This window comes from Chiloscyllium plagiosum, chromosome 20, assembly GCF_004010195.1.
Source record: "Chiloscyllium plagiosum isolate BGI_BamShark_2017 chromosome 20, ASM401019v2, whole genome shotgun sequence".
Classification (NCBI taxonomy): domain Eukaryota; kingdom Metazoa; phylum Chordata; class Chondrichthyes; order Orectolobiformes; family Hemiscylliidae; genus Chiloscyllium; species Chiloscyllium plagiosum.
The window spans coordinates 13,190,319-13,196,318 of NC_057729.1; positions in this window are offsets into that span (position 1 = coordinate 13,190,319).

The following is a 6,000-nucleotide window of genomic DNA, read 5'->3' on the forward strand; positions in this document are numbered from 1 at the left end:
GTTCTATGTTCTATATGTGCTGGATTTTACTAGTTTAGGCAGAGGGTGTTTTTGCAGCAGGGAGGGGAGTGGTGTATAAGCTAACTACCACATCACCAATCCACCTTATTACCCAAACTCACCTCACTAATATGTTAGGGACGGATTGCCAAAATCAGCAGCCTACTTGCAATTTTTAAGTGAATAATTAGGGGTAATTTAGACACGTTGACTAGTCTATTGGACTGAATCACATGCTGCCCACACCATAGTATGACTGCTGTGAGCAGTCATTTGGGAATGCGCAGCTTCCCAACAATTCTGCTAAAAGTTGCAGTACCTAGCAACAAACTGCATAACGCAATCAGGAAGGTCCAAGTCTTTGTGCCACAGTCTATATTGCTTTAGCCGAACTTAGTTTGTTTCGAGAAACCTTGCAGTGGGTAGCATCTTTGCCTCTAAGCCAGACGTTCTGGGTTAAAGTCATCAGAACATGGAGTACGTCATTTAGCCCCTCAAACCTGCTCCACCATTGTATAAGTAGACAGACAGGAGGCTGGAAAAACACAGCAAGTCAGGCAGCATCAGGAGGTGGAGAAGTCAATGTTTGGGTGTAACCCTTCTTCAGGACTGGGGGTGGGTATGGGGGGAGTTGGAGGCAGGGGCAGGATGGTGAAGTGGGGATGGGTGAAGACAGGTAGAGGGTACCGAGTTATCCAATTTCAAATAACCTCCCTCCCCATCCCTCGACTCCCTTCCCAGCCCCCTAAGTGCCACTGCTCCCTGCCACCAACTGGATCCATAAAGACCATTCCCTCCACTTCTCTCCTGTCAGGTCCACGCTCCCCACCAACCCACCCTCCCCTCCTGGCACCTTCCACTGCCACCACAAGAATTGCAAAACCTGCACCCACGCCTCCCCCCTTCACCTCTATCCAAGTCCCCAAAGGAGCCTTCCATATCCATCAGAGGTTTGCCTGCACTTCCACACATGTCATTCACTGTATCCGTTGCTCCCGATACAGTCTCCTCTGCATTGGAGAAACAGGATGCCTACTTGTGGAAAGCTTCAGAGAACATCTTCAGGACACACGCACGAAGTAACCCCACCGCCTCATGAAGCTGAATATTTCAACTCCCCACTCCCACTCCCCCATGAACATGCAGGTCCTGGGCCTCCTCTATCCTCAAACCCTTACCACCCGCCACCTGGAGGAAGAATGCTTTTTCTTCCACCTTGGGACCCTCCATCCAAATGGGATTAATATGGATTTCACCAGTTTCCTCATTTCCCCTCCCCCCCACCTTATCACAGATCCAATCTTCCAACTCAGCCCTCTTGACCTGTCCATCCGTCCATCTTCCTTCCCACCTATCCGCTCCACCCTCCTCTCCAACCTACCACCTTCACCCCCACCTTCATCTACCTATCGCACTCTCAGCTATCTTCCCCCAAGTCCCACTCCCCTCTCATCTACCTCTTAGCCCCCTTGGCCCACAAGTCTCATTCTTGAATAAGGACTTATGTCCGAAGCGTCAATTCTCCTGCTCCTCGGGTGCTGCCTGACCGGCTGTGCTTTTCCAGCATACACTCTCAACTCCAGCCTAGCTCCATATGCCTCCCTTGGGTCCATTGGACCTGCATGTTCCTTGATATCCTTGCTTCATAAAGATTTGTGTATCTCAGACTTAAATTGAATAAGCATCGATGGCCATTTAGAGTCATACAGCATTGAAAAAGAACCTTTGGCCCAAATCATCCGTGCGGACCCAATTTCCTCAGCTGAACTGGTCCCATTTGCCTGCATTTCGCCTATATCTCTCTAAATCGTTCCCATCCATGTACCTGTCCAAATGTATTTTAAACATGCTCGCCTCTGCCACTTTCTCTGACAGCTCATTCCATACATGCACCCTCAGTGAGATAAAGTTGCCATTCACCTACCTCCTTGCACTATTCATCATGGAGGTTGTAGCACTATGGAGCAAATCTGCTTTCAGGCTGAGGAAGAATTGACTTAGAATAAAAAACAACTATAATTGTTCTCTATAGGCCTTACCCAGGATGAGAGAGAGCGCCAGTTCACTGTTTGCTAATCTAAGGCACTTGCCACGTAATATTTCTCCATCAGTGCCAGGTGGGTTAGGGTAAGATTGCAATCTGTCTTCTTTACAATCACAATCTGTTGCTGTTCATTGTAACATGAAAAATGGTTAAATGGACAAAGTTCCAGGGGACACAGATGGAACTGTACTCCATCAGGGGGCAACATCCTTTGCTGAGGATGGAAATTTGGAAGGAAATGATGCTGTCCCAAGCATTTACTTAGTTGGGTTCACATGTTAGTAATAAAGCTCCTTTTAAATAAGTGATTAAAGGTGTTTCTGATCAGTGATAAAGCAAAAAACTGCAAGTCATTGCACCTTCTGATGGGAGTGGTTTAAAGATTAGTTCGTAATTGCTTTTGTTATTTTAAAAAGAGGGAACAAAAACTATTTTAATTATGCATTACACCCACATGCTGGCCTAGAAAACTTGCAAAACCAGTCAAACAGCTGAAAAAAGTGGAAAAAGAAACAGCTTGAATTCGTATAGCATTGTTCATGATCTCAAAATGTCTCAGCGTACCTTACTTTGTAGCTCTTTGAGTATGTTTGAAGTGTAACTGATCCTTGAATAAATAAAATATGGCAGTGAACAATGTGATGAAATATTTCTGGATTAGTGGTGCTGGAAGAGCACAGCCATTCAGGCAGCATCCGAGGAGCAGTAAAATCGACGTTTCGGGCAAAAGCCCTCCATCCCTGATTTTACTGCTCCTCGGATGCTGCCTGAATGGCTGTGCTCTTCCAGCACCACTAATCCAGAATCTGGTTTCCAGCATTTGGAGTCATTGTTTTTACCAATGTGATGAAATTATCTATTTGATTTTGGTTGATAAATGTTGGCCAGGATTCCATAGGGAATTTTCCTGCCCTTCTTCTAAATAGTCCATGGGACATTTTGTATTCACCTGAGTCAGTTTGACATTTATCTGATAAATGGAATCTCTGGCAGTGCATTGCTTCTCTCAGTCCTGACTGGCCACACAATAGCCTTAAAAATGAATGATAAATCAAAACAACCGGCTCTGAATGTAAGTCAAATGGACATAATGAAAGTGAAGCAAGGTAAATACTTTCCAATTTTGATAGAAATTTTCCAGACCTCTTTGAACACAGGATTAGTCCCGAGGGGCTGAGGGATTGCAAAAATGTCACCGTTGGTTAAGAAAGGGGCAAATGATAACCCGGAAAACTATAGAGCTGTCAGCTTGACATCAATAGTGGGAAAACTGATGGAGGCCATAATATGGGATACAGTAAAAATACACTTAATAAAAGTTAGTTATTACTAGGCAGTTAACATGGCTTTGTCAAGGGCAGGTCATGTCTGACAAATGTAATTGAATTCTTTGACGAGATGGCACAGTCTGATGAGGGTAGTGCTGTAAATGAGGTGCATTTGGACTTTCAGAAAGCATTTGATATGGTGCTATATGGCAGGATGGTTAGCAAATTAGAAATGTTTGGATTGATGGGTTCTTTGCAACATGCAGTAGAAGTTGGCTAAAAGATAGGAAATAGAGTGTAGGTCTAAATGATCATTTGTGAGGTTGGAGATGAGCTGAAAGTGGCGTTCCCCAGGGATCGGTGTTGAGGAGCTTGCTTTTTTAATTTTTTATACATAATTTGGAGTTGGGTATTGAGGCAAAAATCTCTAAATTTCTAGATGATACTAAGCAAGGGAGAATCGTGAATTGTGAGGATGATGCTGAGTGACTTCAGAGGGACAGTGACAAGTTGGTCAATGGGCAGACACCTGGCAGCTGAACTTCAATGCACAGAAGTGTGAGGTAATGCACTTTGGTAGAAGAAACACAGAGACTCAAAAGTAGAGTTGCAGGTAGATAGGAAGAAGGCGTTTAGTATGCTTTCCTTTATTGGTCAGAGTATTGAGTATAGGAGTTGGGAGGTTATGTTGTGGCTGTACAGGACATTGGTTAGGCCACTTTTGGAATATTGCATGCAATTCTGATCTCCTTCCTGTTGGCAGGATGTTGTGAAACTTGAAAAGGTTCAGAGAGGATTTGTGGGGATGTTGCTGGGGTTGGAAGATTTGAGCTATAGGGAGAGGTTGGGTGGGTTGGGGCTGTTTACCCCGGAGCGTTGGATGCTGAGGGATGGTCTTGTAGAGATTTATAAATTTATGAGGGGCATATATGGGACAAATGGGTAGGGTCTTTTTCTGGGTGGGGGAGTCCAGAACTGGAGGGTGTGGGTTTAGGGTGAGGGGGAAAGATATAAAAAAGACCTAAGGGACAACATTTTCACGCAGAGGGTGGTACGTGTATGGAATGAGCTGCTAGAGCAAGTGGTGGAGGCTAGTACAATTTCAACATTCAAAAGGCATCTAAATGGGTATTTTAATAGGAAGGGTTTGGAGGGATTTGGGCTGGGTGCTGGCAGGTGGGACTAGATTGGATTGCGATATCTGGTCAGCATGGATGAGTTGGACCGAAGGGTCTAGTTCCATGCTGTACATCTCTATGACTCTATGACTCTATAGTACAACTTTGAGGGGGGATTCCAGGAACAGAGGGACCTTTGATCCATGTGTATGATTTTCTGAAGGTGACAAGGCAAGTTGAAACAATTGTTAAGAAGGCTTCCAGAATCCTTAGGTTTATAAATAGAGGCATAGAGTATAAAAACAAGGAAGTGACGCTACACCTCTGCAAATCATTGCTAAGACCACATGTAGAGAATATTGTTTCAGTTTTCAATTAAGGAAGGATGTTAAAGCCCTGGAGAGAAAATGAAAGGAAATTTAGTGAAACAGTACCAGGAATAAAGAATTCTACATTCAAGGAAAGATTAGAGAGATTGGGCATTTTTCTCCATGGAGCAGAGAAGATTGAGAGGTGACCTTATCTAAATGTTTAAAATCATGAACGATTTTAACTGGGTAAAGAAAGATATTCTGGTTCCACTAGTTGGCATGTCATTAACTAGGGGTTACAATTTCAAGGATGTCAGCAAGCGAGTTAAGATTACGATGAGGAGAAACCTCTTTACTCAGAGAGTTGTTAGGATTTGAAAGACACTGCCTGGGAAAGTGGTGAAGGCTGATTCCATAGGAGGTTTCAAAAGAGAGCTCGATATATGTTTAAATGTGATGAAGTTAGAGGGCTACGGAGATGTGGCTGGAGAGTGGGACTAGCTGGGTAGCTGTTCTGGGAGCAGGTACAGACATGATGGTTTTAATGGCCTCCTTTTGTACTGTAAAGTTCTATGAGTCTATTATTCAATCGAGGTGAAGTCAGAAATGACTAGAGTTTAAAGGATTTAAAATAAATAAATACTACCGTGAAAATTGAAGTGGTTCAGTAAAGATTTACAAAGATATTGCCAGGATCAGAAGGTTTGAGCTGTAGGAAGAGGCTGAATAAGCTGGGTCTATTTTCCCTGAAGATTGGAGGCTGAGGGGTGACCTTATAGAAGTTTGCAAGCTCATGAGGGGCATGGAAAGGGTGAACAGTCAAGGTCTTTTCCCTAGAGTAGGGGAGTCCAAAACTAAAGGGTGTAAGTTTAAGGTGAGAGGGGAAATATTTAAAAGGGACCTAAGAAGCAACGTTTTCATGCAAAGGGTGGTGCATGTATGGAACAAACTGGCAGAGGAAGTGGTGGAGACAAGTACAATTACAGCATTTAAAAGGGATCTGGACGGGTACATGAATAGGAAGGGTTTAGAGGGATATGAGCCAAATGCTAGCAAATGGAATTAGGTAAATTTAGAGCATCCAGTGGGCATAGATGCGTTGAACTGAAGGGTCTGTTTCCATGACTCTAATTAAAGAATGGGAATATAGACATCACATAATATTTTTACCTGGAACCAAGAGCATGGTACAACATTTGCAAGAGAAAATGGAATTTCTGTCATCTCTATTGTTACTTGACATCCCGGTCCTAAGAAAG